The following is a 16,953-nucleotide window of genomic DNA, read 5'->3' as shown; positions in this document are numbered from 1 at the left end:
TCCAAACTGCATTAAGGTTTGCAACAGCCAGATTATTTCCAGTTATTTAGATTTAAGTTTTGCTGGATTCATTGCTCACCATTATTTCTCATATATTACATCTTCCCCTACCTGTATATCCTGGTCTAATTTTTGTTCGGCTTGACTACTTCCTCTAGTAATGGTTTCAGAAGTGGAATAAGGTCACAAGGCTTTCCAAGTCCTCACCTGTCCAAACTGTCATTCAGGTTTTACAGAAGAGGAGATGGTTCAGAAAGGATAAGCAACTTGCCCAAGATCACACAAAGTGAATGCCAGGGCCAGGATTAGATCTAGATTTTGTGGGAACTGACGCTTATACAATTTGCAGAGTCCTCTTTAAGAAAAAGAACACAAAATTAGGTAAGAAGGTGAATATTTACTTAGAATGAAAAAAGAAGTCAAAACAAATACATCTCACAATTCAGAAAAATAGCATAAGATTTTTTACTAACTGCTGTGCGTACCTCCAAAATTCTCCCCCTAATGGTTGGAAATATTTGCTATAGACTCGCTTCTGGTTCTATACATTTCAAACCTGTTTCTCCTCTGTTGTCCATATACTTCCAGGGCCAGGCAGGAGAAAACACTTACATGTCACAAGATGACCTCTGGATATGACACCTTGATGTCACAATGCCAAATGAGTTGGACTGTGGGTAGGAAGATTCCTAGAAGCCATTCTCTATACAGAGATAGCTAGCAATGATTTATCTATTCATAGAGGTAGCTGAGAACCACATAAATATATCCCAATGAATCCAAATTAAATCGATCCCCAACTCCACTCCCCCTTAGCCATATTCCAGAAATGCCCATGCTAACTGCTTCACATAAAGGGAAGCTGGGACACAAGGAAACTTGGAGTGGAAAGAACTAGCAATCTTGACCCATTGTGGTGAAAGTGTCTACCTTTGCAAATTTCCTGAGAACTTGACAACAGGAACATATTGCTGAAGCCTCTCCCAGGGCCTGGGTAGAGGCCATGGTGCTCAAGCAGCCTTAGCTTCATGCTGAGTCTACCTCTGGGTTGAGCTGAGATTCGAAGAAGATGAGGTGCTTGTGCTTAAAATCAACCATGCTGGTCAGGGAGGAAACTCCAGGAGTAATCACAAGAGAGACATGGGGCTGAGAGCCAGGGGTGGAACAGGTAAGGACCGGCGACTTCCCAGGGATTCAGGGGGTCCAGGGAGCAGCCCTCTTCCCTGACATGGCCTCTGGCCAATGAGAAGCCGCAAGCAATTACACCTGTGAGCTCACTTTCTTCTCACCCTGTCCTTGAGAGTTGGAGGAGAAGGCATTAAGTCTCCTACTAGATTCTATGGTGGTAAAATCCAGCAGAGAACAGGACTGGAACCAGAGTGAAGATCCTGACACCTGGCCCAGAGTTCCTTTAGGCTGTAGACTCATGCTGGGAAGTTGCAGGGCAGGCAGATGCCAGGGAGTCAGGAGCCGTGATTGGAGCACAAATAAACAAGGAGCAAGAACTGGGACTTCCCTGGTGGCACAGTGGTTGAGAATCCGCCTGCCAGTGCAGGGAACACGGGTTCAATCCCTGGTCCGGGAAGATCCCACATGTCACGGAGCAACTAAGCCTGTGTGCCACAACTACTGAGCCTGCTCTAGAGCCCGTGAGCCACAACTACTGAGGCTGCATGCTGCAACTACTGAAGCCCACGCACCTAGAACCCGTGCCCTGCAGCAAGAGAAGCCACCGCAATGAGAAGACCACACACTGCAATGAAGAGTAGCCCCCGCTTGCCGCAACTAGAGAAAGCCCACGCACAGCAACGAAGACCCAACACAGCCAAAATAAATAAATAAAATACATAAATAAATTAAAAAAAAAAAAAAGAATCTGCCTGCCAAGGCAGGGGATACAGGTTCGAGCCCTGGTCCGGGAAGATCCCACATGCCGCGGAGCAACTAAGCCCGTGCACCACAACTACTGAAGCCCGCATGCCTAGAGCCTGTGCTCTGCAACAACAGAAGCTACTACAATGAGAAGCCTGCGCACCGCAACGAAGAGTAGCCCCCGCTCACCGCAACTAGAGAAAGCCTGCGTGCAGCAACGAAGACCCAACACAGCCAAAAATAAATAAATAAATTTATTAAGAAAAGAAAGAACCCACGGCACCCTTGCCATTCTTTAGACATGTTGAATTCTTTCCCCCTAACAAGTCCCTACATGTGCTCTTCCCTCTACCCAGCTGGCCTTCTTCACATCCCCACCCCATTGTTTGCCTCTCCATCCCACTTCTTGAAGTCTTGCCCAAACTTCCAGACCCAGCTCAAAGGCTACCACCTCCAGGGACGCAGCATGGTATAGGCAACGGGAGTGGGTGGCAACCACCTAAGGGAATCCGTTAAAAGATATAGACTCTCCATTAAAAATGCACACAAACTTATACACAATTGTGCCCCTGATTTCAGAGGTTGGGGATCATTTGAAGCCTGGCTGTAGACCTCCAGTGGAGTGGAGTAAAAAGAACAGAGTTTTAGAGTCAGTCAGATTTGGGTTCAAATCTAGACTCTGCCACTGATTCACGGTGTGACCCCAAACAAGATTTAACTTCTTTGCCTCTCAGTTTCTTCACCTGTAAAGTGAGGTTGATCATTCCTGTCTCCCAGAAGGTATGAAGACAAAATAATGATAACATACTCATTCACAGGCAGTGTACCTAATGATCAATGTTTGTAAGTTTCCTTCCCCTTCCCCTGTTCCTGAAAGGAGCCCATGGGGGTGGAGGTGGGAGTGGGCAGTAAGGACAGGGAGAAGGCACCACTGAGAGGAGGCAACACCCTCGCTCTGCCCCGCCCTGGCTGCAGCTCTGCGTGTCCCCTAATCTCTCTTCCACTGTCAGCCAGGGCTCAGCCTGTCCAGTCTTATCTCTCCCCACAGCCAGCCTGGGACAGCTTTTCTCAGCCAGATTTACATTTTTATTGATTTTCTTTCTCCCTTCCAGAGCAGTCCCTTCCTTCTGTTTCCCCTTTTGCTATAAAATGGGCTAACCCTGGAAGCAGCAATTCTGGTGCTGGCCAAGAAGTGATGGTTCAAGGATAGATTCATTCACCATACATTCATTTATTTATTCAAACACCCAATCAACCAACAAATCACATGGTTGTTCTATGCCCCTGTGCTGGCACTGCTGGGGACACAGCCATGGGTCCAGTACAGGAAACTCCCAGTATAAGCAGACAAGCTGACAAATAGTAATAAAAGCATGATTAGTCATATAGGAGAGGGAAGAAGAGGAAGCCATGTATTCTTCCTTCGGTCACCATGGAAGGCTTTCCAGAAAAGGTTAAATCAGAGCTGACCTTAAAGATTAGGCAGGAAGTCCCCAGGTAGAAAAGATGCAAATAGACATGAGAAACAATGGTATGAGCAAAGATAGGAAGGCACAAGAGAGCAGAGATTGTCTGAGATATGGTACAAGAGCGATGTGGTTGGGATGTACTGCATGTGCAGGGCCATCAGGAGAGAGAGGAGAGCTGAGGCTGGATGTACCAGTGAGGACCAAGCCTTGAGTTCCAGCTGAAGGCTTTGGATGTCTTCCTGAGGGCAAAGAGGTACCCTTGAAGCACTGACTGATGGATTATTCAATTGACTGGTTATTTTAAGCAGGGAGTGACATGACAAGATTTGTGTTTTAGAAAGGCTGCAGGCTGTACCCTGGGGGCTTTGAATGGAAAAGGGAAGCTGGAGGCCAAGAGCTCAGGCTGGAGACAGGTGCTTAATCAAGAGAAGAAGTAGGAAGCCTTGAACCAGGTCATCCTTGAAGTGGGGACATCTAAGATGAGTCTTGAAAGATGAGTAGGACCATACCAGGTGGAGAAGTTGGGAACAGTGTCCAGGGAGAAGAAACTACATAGATAAAAACTCAGCATACAGAGAGCTCCTGGCAAGCTTGGGAATTTTCCACTAGTTCGGCAGGACTACAGTGTGGTCTAAGAGAAAGGTCATGGTGAGGGACGTAGCTGAAGAAATGGGTCAGGGCCCTCAGTTTCTCTCAGTATTCTCTGTCTCCTGAACCTAGACTCAGGTGGGAGAGGAGAGGGAGCACTGGCCACTTGTACAGAGGTGACAGTGTGGAGCTGCCTCCCCTGAAGACTGAGAGAGGCTTTCCATGATCACAGCACTACATTTTACAAAGTCCCTTCACACTTGATCTTCATGGCTTCCTGACGAGGAATGTAGAACAAGGACTATTGGCCCCATATAGTGGATAAATAAACCGAAGCCTAGAAAACTACAGGAACTTGTCCAACGTTGCTCAAGAGCTCAGGTATCCCCCTTTTAAAGCTCCAGTGTTTTTTCTAATAAACTTACTTGTCCCTGAATCACATACACACAATAGATGTAGTAGCTACTAACTAATGTGATTGGAATGGGAAAAAGCATTAAAAAAACACATCAGAGTAAGAGATCTCCTCCTGTCCTCAATTCCTCAACCTTCACCCTGGAGCTGGGGACATTCCAGCTGAGAAAACCAGGTTCCCTCTGCTTTGGAATCCAATAGACATGAGGACAAATCGCAGCTCTGTCACTTTCCAGCTGTGAGAAGTCAGCTGCATTCATCTCAGCCTTAATTTTCTCATCTGAAAAATGGGAGAAACAAATCCTATCTTTCATAGAGTTGTTATGAGGACTTAATGTGATAATGTAAGACTATAGTAGTTAACTATTGCTGAGCAACAAATTACTCCAAAACTTAGCAGCTTAAAACAACAAATATTTATTATCTCACACAATTTCTGAGGATCAAGAACGCAGAATTGGGCTAACGGAGAGATTCTGGCTCAGGATGTCTCATGAGGTTGCGGTCAAGTCTCAGCCAGGTCTGCAGTCATCAGAAGGCTCAACTGGGGCTGGAGGATCCACCTCCAAGCTCCCTCTGTGGTTGCTGTCAGGCTTCCATTCTTTGCTGGCAGTTGGTCAAAAGCTTCAGTTCCTTTTTACACAAACTTCTCCACAAGACTGCTCAGGACATGGTGGCTAACTTTCCCTAAATGAATGATCCAAGAAAGAGAATCTACCAAAATGGAAGCCACAGTATCTTTTATAATCTAACCTTGGAAGTGACAAACCTTTATTTTTACCATATTCTTTTGGTCACACAGACTAACCTTGGTACAATGTGGGGCAGGACCACAAAAGGGTGTGGATACCAGGAGGTGTGGATCTTTGGGAGCCATTTGGAAGCAGGCTACCACAAGTGTCCAGAACAGTGCCTGGCACCCAATAGGTACTTATTCATTTGTAGCTGCTATTATTCTCCCTGTGCTCACAGACTAGCTGGGAAGACAAGATCTGGATACAAAAAGGGAGAGCTTGGCAAAGTAGACTGCAACTTGAATTGGCCAATGCTCAATCACATGATGGAAGAGGGTCTGCCGGACCAAGGGGTGGAAATAAGGGAAGGCCGCCTGGCAGAGGTGGAGCTGAGAGTGGAGGCCAATTCAGTGAGGAGACAGAGGGTGAGTGTGGCACACACTATTTGTTGCCTTCCCACAGCCAATCTCCTTTTCCTCTTTCCAGTAGCAAGGTGCCCAGCCACAAGGATGATCCAAGCCTTTCATGGAAAAGCCTTCCTCTTTGCCAGTGAATAGTCTAAGAGTAGACAGACATGTGACTTTATTTTGGTCAGTGAGATATAAAGGAATGGTCTTCTTGGAAAGCTCCTCTCTTGGATAAGAGAGGCATGAGAGAAGATCCTTTGTCACCCATGCCCTTTCTTCCTGCTTGGGAGGACATGGTACTTGGTGCCACATCAGCCATTTTGTGATCACAAGGGGAGTCTCTCTCAAGGCTTAGAATGGGAAAAGCCTGGGTCATCAGAGACATAACCAGACATATTCTAGTTGAATCAACAGACCAACCCTGGCTCCACCTTCCTCTGGCTTCCTTGTTAAGGAAATAAAAGGTTTAAGCCATCAGGTTTTTTCTTACTTGCATTCTAACTGATTCAGTGAGCAAAGCATTCCAGTTCCCTCTGGGGTTTTTTCCTTTTCCGCAGGAAGGTAGAGTGAAACTGTGGAACAGGAAAGGGCCCTTGGCTGGGAGGCAGGAGTCCTTGGTCTAACCCCAGCTCTGCCTCTGATTTGCTCTGTGATCTTGATCTTGAGCAACTCCCTGCCTCTCTGGGCCTCCAATAATCATAGGTAATATTTATTGACTGCTTGCTGTGTGCCAAGCAGTCTGCTAAGAGCTTCCCTTGCATTATCTCATTCAATCCTCACATCAACCCTGCTATGTCAATATTATTATTCTCTTTATTTTATAGATAAGGAGACTGAGGCCCAGAGATATGAGGTAATTTGCCCAAGATTACATAGCAAGTTAGTGCTGGATCTCTGGATTCTGAATTCATGCTCATCTTTCTCTAAAGCCCAGGCTCCTGACCATAGTGCTATACTGCTTGGTGGTAAAAGGATGTCTCTGGACAAAATGACCTCTAAGGGCCTTTCCAGCTCAAATATTCTTTGACTTGCTGTCCCATTTCTAGCTACATGATGAACAAACCAGCTTATCCTAGAGAAGAAAGAAATAAGGACTGTCTTTAGCCATCTGAAAAGCTGTCGTTGAGTGGGAGATTAGACATACTCAGTGTAGCTCAGAGGACATGAACTGGACAAGTGCGGGGCCACTACCGGGAGACAGAATGCAGCTTATATAAGGGAGAACTTTCTAGCTTCCATTCAGCAGGGGTAGGGGTATGCACAAAGGCAATGGCTCTCCTGTCATGACATTTACACAAGCCTGTGTTAGATAAACATTTGTCAGAAGTACTGCATTAAGTAGGAACAGGATTGAACAGCTTAAAACTTGTGGTAGGAATTAAAGAGGATAATATACTCTAGTACATTCTAATACTCCTAGCACCATAACTGATACAAATAGAGGGAGTCAATAAATTGCTGTTTCTTTTCTTTTTTGACACTGAGATTCTTGGATTTTAAGATTCTCTAATATGGATTTTGGGCCCTTTGGCTCTAATATGCCACAGTTCTATAATTTCAACACATTGTAATTCTGCCCTGCTAAGATGCTATGATTTTAATACTCCAACTTTCCATGATTGTGTGGCTCTGGAAGCTGAGCATTCTATGATTTTGTAATTTAATAGTCTCTAGCTTTAACAATCCAAGATTCAATAAAGTGTCTCTCACCAGCTCTAGAAATATGAGGGAGTGGCTCTATGCTGTGCTTCACTGGCCTGGACACACATTGGGCTACTACCTCTGCTCATGTTATCATTCCACTGCCTTCCCTCACCCCAGCCTCAGGCTCTTCATACCAAAAAACCCTCCTCCCTGATTCCTACCCCGTCTTCACTCCACACCTACAACGTAGGTATATTCACTCTCTATCTGCTGGTGATTTTTCATTAACTAAGAACCTTCTCTGTGTCCAGGCTTGTGCTTATTCCAAAAGGGATATTAGAGAATGAGAAGGTATGGTTGTAATTCTCAGGGGGCCCAGGATCTAAGGACTCAAGTCCCTTGCTTTTGTTTAAGTTCAACTCAAACTTACCTCTACCAGGAAACCTTCCTTGACTGACACTAAATATCTAGCACCAATAACCTTAATCACAAATGTGAAGATCTGACTTCTTTGGTTGATTATAGTGCACATTTTAATTTATCTGTTTATCATGTTCTCCAGATTATAACTGAGATTCCCCCATAAATTAAGAGCATGTCTCTTCAACCAAACTGAGAGTTTTGTAGAGGAAGACCATGTCTTCCCCATCAGACTGGAAGCTCCATGGAGACATGGTCCATGCCTCCCTCATATCATACTTGAGCTAGAGTTAAAAGCAGGGTGATGTTTCTCCACCAGATTAATAAATACCCAATGGTAAGTTCATTTCTCTGCCAATGGACTGAGGATTTTATAAAAGCAGAAGCTACATCTCCCCTTAATATGGGGAATCTCCAAAGGCCAAGGGCTGAGCTTCCACTCATGCTGGGGGCATCTCCCCGAGATCAAAGGGTCTAGGGTTCTCCCTTCTCTTTCTATTTCTTTAACCCTAGCTCAGGACTCTAGCCTGAAGAAGAGATATTTTCTCTAAATCAGATAGACAAATGAAAAAGAGAAGATTAAGAACTCAAGCCTCTCCCCCAGCAAGTCCTTTCTTGCTCTATCCTGGGCCATCTCCTAACAGCTGCCATCCCTCTGCCCAAACTGGGCCCCTCCCAGCCACTCGAGCAGCAAGTGAAGATGTCAGCACCTTGGACAGTGCCCAGCCCATTACAGGACTTGGAGCCAGCGGAAGCCAAGCTCTCCAACTCCCTTAACCTCTGGGTGATGAATTTCCTTGTTTCTCAATTTGATTAAAGCCCAGTAGATAACCAGAGCCCCTTGTTCCTTTCTCTTTTCTCTTCCTGATGAACATAATCAATTCCATCAGGCTGGGAATACTTGCTCTTAAATACTACCTACCCAGCCCCAGCCTAGGTGTGAATCAGGGACACACTGCCAAAACACTTGGAAGACTCACACGTTTTTTCCTGGAGAATGGAGGTGGGAGAGGAAGTTCTCCCTGAGATGTATAGGGGCTGTGAATGGACGTGAAATGTATTTGGGTAAAGAAAATCCTGAACTGAAACTCAGGAAATTTGAAGCTTAGTTCTGGATAAGCTTTGCCACTAATCTAGATATGATCTAGGGCAAGTGGCACGCCCTTTATGAGCCTGTTTTTCCATTTGTAAGATGAGGATGTTGGATTAGACAATCTCAAATGTTGTGTTCAGTGCTAAAATTCTATAGGAACATTTAAAACAGATAAGGAAAGAGATTTGCCCAAGGTCATATGGCAAGCTCATGGCAAATGTGGGTCTGAATTCATGGCTCCTGGTTTCTACTTCAGTGTTATTTCACTTGCACAGTACTTTCCCCTTAGTTCATGTTGCAGACTTTTTGCCTGGGGACAGAGCTGAAGAAGTTGAAGACAGGTGGGATAGAGTTCATTGGTGCCAACAAAAGGAAATAAAATTTTAAGATATGTGGAAATGCTGATCTCTATGCAGAGAGCATAGTAGGAATAACTAAGATTAGGGGGAAAGGACCACCTCATAGAGACAGAAATTCAACCCTAAACTCAGAGAAACCCTGGAAAGGTTTTGTGACTTGCCCAAGGCCATCCAGCAAGGCAACTGTAGAATCCTCTTAAAGAGAAAGAGTGAACTCTTATCTTGATCAAGTGTTGGGAGGTGCTCATGTCAGGGAAGAGAAGAAAAAATATAAATCAGGAAATAGGTATTAGGTACTAAAGTGTGCCCAGATCTGCACTAAACACCTTGGCAGGAACATACAGAATAAGACATGAATTCTGCTTTCTCCATCTTTGATGTGCTGCTTCTTCTACTTGGAATTACTTCCAATGCATCTATGTATGTCCAAGTGCTGCTGTTCCATCAAGGCTCAAACCAAAAGTCTCCCCGGTGGGAAAGCATCCATAACCTTATCCAGATGCCACTTCTTTCTCCTCTGAATCCCCAAAGCATTTTCTTTGTTCCTGTTTTATAGTACTCAGCATCGTCTGCCTTATCTGCTCCCATCCTCTCCCATAATGAGTGAAGAGAGAGAGAGAGCCTGCATTTTATTCAGCTTTGAATCACTCAGTATACTCAACACAAGAATTGAAATGTAATAGAATCTCAGTAAGTATTGGATGGCTGAATAGATAGATGGATGGATGATGAATATAGATGTATGGGTGACTCAGAGAGAGAGAAGATGAAGGGATGGATGTGTGGATGGGTGAGTGGGTATACGGGTGGATGGTGGGTGAATGTATGGATGGACAGATAAGTATATGACCATATAGGTGGGAAGAAAATGGATAAATGGGCAACTGGGTTGGTAGGTAGGTGGGAAGATGGAGAGGTGAATGAGTACAAGAATGATTCTATGGACAGCGGAATGCAAATGTATGTAGGTGGATAATGTGATTGGTGAATGGATGGATTAATATATAGTTAGATAGTTGTGTGGGTGAATGAGTGGATGTATAATTACATGATTATATGGAAAGGTAAATGTCAGGATATGTAGAAAGAAGAATTAGAGGAAACATGGAGGTATTCCTAATATCACAAAGATCACTTTCATGGAGACTTTCCATTGCTAATGTCAGAAAAATGACTATGGGGGTGAGCTGACTCTGTGCTTAAGCTGAGTCAAAAGTGTGCTAAGGTTGCAAAAGATCTCAGCCTGGTATCAGTGAAAATCTAATATCACAATAAAAAAAAGTAGTGGTCCCGCCTTGACCTGAGCTATTCACACTGTCCTGGAGCCTGTGTTCTGCTCTGTGCATCTGGAGGGATGATGATAGCCATGGCTTGTCCACATAGGCGATACGGCAAGGAGTAATCTGTAAAGTCTACCAAATGAGGAACTGGTGAAAGAACCAGGAGTGTTCAGCCTGGAGAAGAGAAAAGTCAGGGGTGATAATCATCATGGCTCAGGATCTGGCTGGCTATCCTGGGGCATGCCCTGTGGCCCCAGAGGCAAATCTAGCTCCCAGAGGAAGTCACAAGGCTGAGGTCTCAGCCTCATGTGAGAAAGGCCATCATACAAGAGAAGGACTTTCTTGGGGGAGTGAGCTTCCCATCTCTGGGGCTGCACAAGTAAGATCTGGACATCTTCTATGAGAGAAGCTACAAAGTGGAGACTTGCTTGATGTGGAAAGTAAATAAGGGCAACTCTGAAATCTCTTCCCACCCCCAAATTAAAACATCTGTTCATCTCTTCAATCCTCAACAGTTAGGTTCAGCTGTGCCCTGAGTTCATATTGGAATGTAGGGAATTTCCATCCAGAGCTGAGGATTTGGAGAGATTTGGGAGACAGAAATGGGGTCTAATGGGACCCTCAACTTTCTGTGGAGGTCTGGGGTTGAGGAATGAACAGAAACTGAAAATGTCCTTTCAGAGGCCCAAATGACAGAGGAGGGAGAGAGTCAGAGCCACCCAGAGCCAATCCGTGACCTAGATTCTCTGTAATTAACAAGCCTACGTCACTGATGTGTTGGCTTCTGATCAACACTGTCTCCCCAACCCCGCCCAGCTCTCTGGTATGAGAAGATTAAATCAATTAGGAGGAGGAGGAGATCTGGCTGGCGCTGGTTGGGAACAGTGGATAATTCACTTACATAACAGAGTATTGAGGTTTGGACTTGGCCTTTGAGTAGTGGCAGTGGATCCCAGATCCCAGCTTTTGGGAAGAGACTTCAGGAGTCTGGAGTAAAGGCAGAAGGAAATAAAGGGGGTCCAGGGGAAGGGACAGCCATGACCCCAGGCAGAGGCCCATATTCCATCTTCTTGCTGAGAACAAATCCCCTGTTCTCTGGGCTGAGAGAGGGACAAATTGAAAAATCACTCTTCCTTCCCCCAAGTGAGGGGGTCCCAGCCACCAAGATTATTCATAAATGAAAATCTGACCAAGCCTCTCTCCTTAGCCTGGCATTCAAGGCCCTGCAAACTTTCCTGGGGCATCTCCTGCCTCCAAGGGGTGCGGGTGGGTAGAGAGGCAACAAACACCTCCTGGTTTTCTCTCTGTGCCAGGTCCTGGCTAGGCACTGGAAGTACAGAGAGAAACAGACCTAGTTCCCTCAGAAGCATGGCCTATTGGGGGGACACATACCCACAACGCTGTGTGCCAAGTGGTAAAAAAGAGGCCTGCATGGGTAGGACCCAGAGGGGTCACAAATAAGGAAGGCCTCCTGGGGCCAGTTCCAGAAGTCTCTCCAGGAAAGGCAGTCTCACTGAGCCTTAAAGGAAGGATGGATTAGTGGGAGTTCATTGGGCTGACCTGGTTGAGGGAGGGCCTTGGGTGGAGGGAACAGCACGTACAAAGGCATGGCAGTAAAACAGCTTGGCACACATTCAGGGAACTAGTTGATGTGGCTGGAGCTTAGAGCATGAGTTAGGAATGGGGGAAATGAGCAGGAGAGGTAGCCAGTCCAGGTCTCGCTTCTGATGGCGTGCCAAGAAGGCACTGAGGCAATGACCCCAGAGTCTCTGATCAATCTATGCTTCCTGAGCACTGACAATATGCCAGGCCCTGTGCTGGGACTGGGGGCGGATGGAAGTGGGGGATAAAGAGATGAATGAGACTCAGGCCCTGTCCTCCAGGAGTTCTAGAAGGACACACAAATATCTTCCGTTACCAAGCTGATAGTCCCAGCTTGGCTCCAGGTGGGATTCGGGCCTGGCTGGTGTCTCTGGAGCTCTGCTTATTGGCTGGGTCTACCCGCAGCCCCTTGCCTAAGGACTGAGATGCCCAGGCAAGCAGTCTTGCTGGTCAAACGTGACTTGGCCTTGGGACTTCCCTGGTGGTCCAGAGGTTAAGACTCCGTGCTCCCAATGCAGGGTTACCAGGTTCGATCCCTGATCAGGAACGAAGATCCCACATATGGCAACTAGAGAGCCCGTGTGCCACAACAAAGACCCAGTGCAGCCTAAATACATATATAAAAATTAAAAAAAAAAAGTGACCTGGCCTCTGGGGCCCTGCTCCTGCCACCTAACTCCTGAAGACCAGTCCTGTGGCAAGCAAGGTCCCCATGAGCAAATCCAGATAGATGGGAGAAAGTAATGCCCTGAGCTGGTATGTTAGCAAGGGAGGCAAGGTATGGGTCGAGAAATGCTTAGGAGTTGTACTGGAAGGGTCTTGGGAGACACTCAGGGTTGTTATCTCTTGTCATGCCATACTATGGGAAACAGGAGGATGTAAGGTCAGGAGGAGAACAAGAGGAGTTGCAATGGTTTCAGGCTCCTCAAGTTATAGGATTGGTCAGGTGGAGGCCCATGGAAACTTAGGAATTCAAGTGGACCACACCCAAGCTGCCTGTAGGAAGCAGGCATGTGGAAAGCCCTCCCTCACCTGTTCTCTCCCTTCCTTCATACTTTCCTTCAGCAGCTCTCAGTACCTCTTCTATCCAAGCAGGCTCTGGGCTGAGCAACGAGGCACAGATCTAGGGTCACCCTGTTCTTTGTCCAAAGGACAGCATTAAGCACAACATTCTAGCATATCCTGGACTTGTCTGCATTAAAATGTTGGCTGGGAATTGAAGCTAGGGCCTGAAATGTATTCCACTGTTGGAAAGATTTAGGAAGTAACCTTTGTGATTGCAAGCAACAGAAACTGACACAGACTAAGCAAAATGGAAAAAAAAAATTATTAGCAGTTCCACTGGGCAGCTCGGGATGGATGGGAAAGCTGGAGAACCAACTGAGTGGGCAGCTGGATTCACAGCCAAGGTCATACCATAGGAACAGCTGGCCCCAATGCCTCCACTAGCCCGACCTTTGAACATCTCCACCATACTGCCCACCCAGACATGACACTGCTACATGATGTAAGCACAAATGAATGCTAACGAATCTTCTTCCCAGCCTCCTCACTAATTGTCACATCAAGGTCCTGAGCCAGGTACAACTGGCCAAATTAGCAGGGGGTGGTAGTGGTAGAGTATCTGGCCCCTTTTGGCTTTGAAATGGAAGATTGGGTCCTCATTTCCATAAGGACTCACCTAGTGGGGGATTTACTTAAAATACAAAGCAACAGGCTGGTTTTAGGCAGCAAAAACTGTGACAAATGTCCTCTACACCTCTACTGAAGAGTCACTAAATGCTGGATGCATTCCAGGAGTTTTATACAAACAAATCAGCAAAGCAGACTCTTTTTTAACTGGATAATGGTTGATCCCATTTTATAGCTGAGGAAATTAAGATTCCAGAGGTGAAGTAAGTTTCCCAAAGTCACTCAGCTGGTAAGTGATGGAGCCAGGATTCCAATACAGGTGGGTGGGTTTTTTTTTTTTTTTTTTTTTTGGCGGTACGCGGGTCTCTCACTGTTGTGGCCTCTCCCATTGTGGAGCACAGGCTCCGGACGCGCAGGCTCAGCGGCCATGGCTCACGGGCCCAGCTGCTCCGCGGCACGTGGGATCCTCCTGGACCGGGGCACGAACCCGTGTCCCCTGCATTGGCAGGCGGACTCTCAACCACTGCGCCACCAGGGAAGCCCCCAGGTGGGTGGTTTTGTTGTTACAAATACATTATGCTGTCTCCCAAATTGTAAACACAGAGAATTTGTACTTACCATTGCTAACATTTTATTTAAAGTGTGGGGCACAGAAAAATGGCTAGAAGTAAATGCTCCAATATCTTCACACTTCACACGATGATCGATGGGGTAATAGGATTATGAGTAATTTTTTCCTGCTTTTTTTTTTTTTTTTTTTTTTTGCAGTACGCGGGCCTCTCACTGTTGTGGCCTCTCCCACTGCGGAGCACAGGCTCCGGACGCGCAGGCTCAGAGGCCATGGCTCACGGGCCCAGCCGCTCCACGGCATGTGGGATCTTCCCAGACCAGGGCACGAACCTGTGTCCCCTGCATCGGCAGGCAGACTCTCAACCACTGCACCACCAGGGAAACCCTTTTCCTGCTTTTTTATGTTCTTCTGTACTTTCCTTTTAAAAAAGAGTATGCTTTACCTTAATAATTATAAGAAAAAATAAAATAAAAAACAGTTTTAAAGATTATGACAGTGTTAACCCAATCATGGAGAAAATATGCATAGAAAAAAGGCTGGAAGGAAATTTGTCCAAAAAGTCTCTGGATAGTGGAATTATGGGTCTGCTTATTTTTTTTCAACTTCCACTTTCCAAATTTTCTATAGTGAGCACTCTGAAACAAATGTAAAATAAGTTTTATTTTTAAAACCAAGCATAGGGCCTCCCTGGTGGCGCAGTGGTTGAGAGTCCGCCTGCCGATGCAGGGGATACGGGTTCATGCCCCGGTCTGGGAGGATCCCATATGCCGCGGAGCGGCTGGGCCCGTGAGCCATGGCCGCTGGGCCTGCGCGTCCGGAGCCTGTGCTCCGCAACGGGAGGGGCCACAACAGTGAGAGGCCCGCGTACAGCAAAAAAAAAAAAAAAACCAAGCATAAAAATGATATTAACAAAGAGATGTATGTCTTAGTCCTTTTAAGTTCCCATAGTCACGTCCTATAGTGGTTTGGAAACCAAGGTGGTTCTGGGTTTTCTGGGGCAGCCTGGGTGTCCCTTGCAGTGTTTGCTACCAGAGCTGGCATAGCTGGTGTGCATCACAGTCACCAGTTATCTCAGGCTGAACACTCTGAGCCAGGGTGGGAATAACCCAGCATTCCCACGTCTTGTAACAATGTACATGTTATCAGGCTCTGCTAAACTGTGAGGATTCAGCTCCGGGGGCTGGAATCTTGCTAAACTGTGAGGATTCAGCTCCGGGGGCTGGAATCTTCCTCTCTGCTGGTTTTATCTCTCATTTCCCAGGCTTCAAGGTTTGCCTTCCCGCCTACAAATGGGGCAGGGCTGCTCAGTCCTGTGAAGTTTAGGCCCCTCTGAGGTGCCTTCTGTGTCTTCTTGTCCAAGCTGCAGGTCCCCTATCACCTCTTCTCCCTGCCCTGCCCAATGCCAAGTGCTGTGGATGGACAGAGGTTGGAGGTTTGGTCCTGTCTGGTGGAGGAGTCAGTCTTCCAATCTCAGGGACATTCTAGATTATTCACTGCCTTAGGAATGTCCCAATCAGATGGAAGATGCAGTTCCTATTTTCCAGGAGTTCCCAGTGCAACACGGCGACAAGACAGGAGAGAGCAGGGGTTGAGTCATATGGGAAGACATCCATTTCAGCCAACCCTGACTCCTAAAGCTTCTGCCCTAGGACACCGCTACCTCCCTACCCCCTCCTCCAGGTGGGACAGTCACGGTCATAGCCTCCTGGGCCCTCTGGTCCCTCCCCTCCTCCACCTCCCCAAGCACAGGGAGGTTTCTTGTGCCCAGTGCATCCTCTGGCATCCTCCACCCCCCACCACTCCCCTCCACTCCCACTTCTCCCTTCCTGCTCCTCAGTTTCTCCCCAGGCAAAGCAAGGGAGCTAGATAACCTTACAGGTCCTCCATCTCAGTGGGGACATTCTGTATCTCATTGCCCCTTCCCAGACCCCCCCATTCCTTCTTCCTTCTCAGCTTCTTCACCAGTCTGCTCCCTCTCCTCCTCCGTCCATGTACACCCCTTTCCTGCCAAGTCCCCAGAATCTCCAGGTGGAGGCCCACTTTGGCTGCTGCAGTAAGGGATGCAGTGGGGTGGAGTGGAGGTGGCTGGGAGAGAGAAGGGCCCAGGCCAAGGCTGAGGTCAAAGAGGCTGGGCAGGGCAGGCAGCCAGCCCTAGCAACCCAGGCCAAAGCTAACTCAGCAGCTTCAGCTAAACTCTAGCAAGGCATCTACGCTTGGGTGGCAACCCCAGAGCTGAGAGGCTTGTGGGGGAGGGGAGCATCTGCTGAGGTCGGCACAGCCTCCAGAAACCTCTCCAGAGGATAACTGAGGCCACAGAGAGTCCCAGCCCAAACTCTGGACTCAGGGATGAGGGGAAATGACACTTCCTCCTCCCTAGGGAATGTGACTTAGGTCCTGGAAATCTAGAATCCAGGGCTGAGAGCGTCCCCGGAGGACACCTGCTGGGTATAGGAATCTCCTCTACTCCCTGATGGGCTGTAGAGCCCTACCAGCGAGCCTTCTGGGGCGGGAAGCTCACTCCCTTCTACGGCAGCCCATTCCACTGAGAGTTGGTTCATGCTCAGTTATCAAACTGCCACCAGTGACTCCTCTGTGCCAGGACCTGAGCTGGACCGTGAGGATGCAGACATGAATGTGGTTCCTGCTTTCAAGGAGTTCTCCATATGTGGGGGACACTGACCACACACAGTGATGGGGGAGCTGAGGGAGCCCAGAGGCAGCCCAGAGCCAGCGTCAGGGCAGGGTGGGGGTCAGGAACTGCTTCCCAGGGCAGGCAATGGATCCCAGGGGGCCTTGAATAAGCAGTTTCAATTATCACCTAAATGCCAACAAGTCCCAGCTCTGCAGCTCCAGCCTTGACACGGCTCC

The sequence above is a fragment of the Mesoplodon densirostris genome, chromosome 7, assembly GCF_025265405.1.
Source record: "Mesoplodon densirostris isolate mMesDen1 chromosome 7, mMesDen1 primary haplotype, whole genome shotgun sequence".
Lineage (NCBI taxonomy): Eukaryota > Metazoa > Chordata > Mammalia > Artiodactyla > Ziphiidae > Mesoplodon > Mesoplodon densirostris.
This window is presented reverse-complemented; position numbering follows the sequence as displayed.